Source organism: Fragaria vesca, linkage group LG5 (assembly GCF_000184155.1).
Source record: "Fragaria vesca subsp. vesca linkage group LG5, FraVesHawaii_1.0, whole genome shotgun sequence".
Classification (NCBI taxonomy): Eukaryota; Viridiplantae; Streptophyta; class Magnoliopsida; order Rosales; family Rosaceae; genus Fragaria; species Fragaria vesca.
The window spans coordinates 5451477-5453163 of record NC_020495.1 but is presented as its reverse complement, the minus strand read 5'-3'; positions in this window follow the sequence as shown (position 1 = coordinate 5453163).

Below are 1687 nucleotides of genomic sequence, written 5' to 3'. Positions count from 1 at the left end.
ATATTTTATGGGATAAAGGTTTTATCGCTTGCGGCATGCATTCGATTTTTCCTTAGAAATTAATTTGGGGAAACATAAATATTTTAATTATTAATTTATTTTTGTCCACTCACTCTAACGTTATTAAATGTTTTCCCCTGGGCCCTTCGTTTTAAATTGCCCAGTCTGCAGAGTTCGGGTTGGATCTAGTAGGAGACGAGGCATAGTCACCCGCTTTTCGGCCAGTTTTCATCAGTAGGTTACATGTTCAACCTACTCGTGTTTTCTTGCTTCCGCTTGTGTTTAGTAGCTCTGAATACTTTAGAATTTTGTATATTATGTGATATTCAGAAGCGTTAAATTAAGAGTGTAATATGAAATTTTCGAGTTAGGGTTGTCCATCTGCAAGGGAGATTTTCTTAATCTTTTCAGTAAATTTTCCTTAGAGGTGGTCCCCGCACGACTTACTCTGGGTTTCAGGATGAAATTCGGGGTGGGTCGTCCCTCTTAGGGCCTTCATCGGTATTGTTTGTGATACATGTACACAATTCAAACCTCGGAAAAATATGAACAAAGTGCAGTGGAGATGACGTATTAAATAATACAGAATTCCATTGTGAAGAGCAAAGTACCATTTTAGTACTAATCCAAAAACCAATCGAACGCAAGCATACCGGTTCGGGAGGCAATAAGTCAACCTCCTTGAAAAGCCTCTGTGATAAGTCTATTTTCTCCAGTTGGGGAAATAAACTAAAAGTTATCTTTGTCTACAATCTACCTATACAGATCGCATTCGAAACATCTACTTTCCTTCTGATATTGAGAATGACACGGCATTGAGTGTTGCTACAGAAATGGTTGCTAAGCTTGATATCTAAGCATGGATCTGCTGCTGTCCAGGGCCAATTTGAAGAGATTACATATCAAGTTGAAGGATTAGAGCAATGTCCTACAAAATCAGGTCCACCGAGAACATCAAGCCATTCTGATGGTTTGCAGTACGCTGATATCTGGGCTCAACGAGATGGACCTGAGTCAAGTTCACAAGGTTCAAGAGAGATTCCTTGTGATGAAAGTCATGAGACGATGGATGTGATGAACTTTGAAAGGGAAGAGAAGATTATAACTATGGACAATGAGAGCAACTCCAAAGTACGAAACCTTCCCTAATATCCTTACCTTCTTGGAAGCCTTTCAATTCATATTTTCCAGTAGATGCAGAAAAGAAACATTTAGAAAATCCAGATGACCGGAATAGTGGAGGCAATCAACGAGGCTTACAGTCCAGAACAATTCATCACTGCTAAGAGTTTCTTCATAGGAGCATTGCTTCCTCAGTCTCTTCATATATAGGGTAACCTCTCTACCAGTGGATGTTATAGATGTTTAATGCCTGCCAACTTCTCAATAAATACTAGCTACCATTTTTTTTTTGAGTAAATGACACTTTAGTACTAATTTTAAAGATTTATTACCCATTCCAATGAAAAACTCTTTACCAACCCTATTCCAATGAATTCTAATAAAAGGACGTCATTACCCTTGACCTCATTTAACTCTCTTTCTCTGTTTCTCACTTTCTCCTCTCTTATCCCGATCAAAAACTCTCTCTCTCTCTCATCTCCTCTCTTTTCTCTCATCTCATTCTGACCTCTCTCTCTCTCTCTCTCTCTCTCTCTCTCTCTCTCTCTCTCTCTCTCTCTCTCTC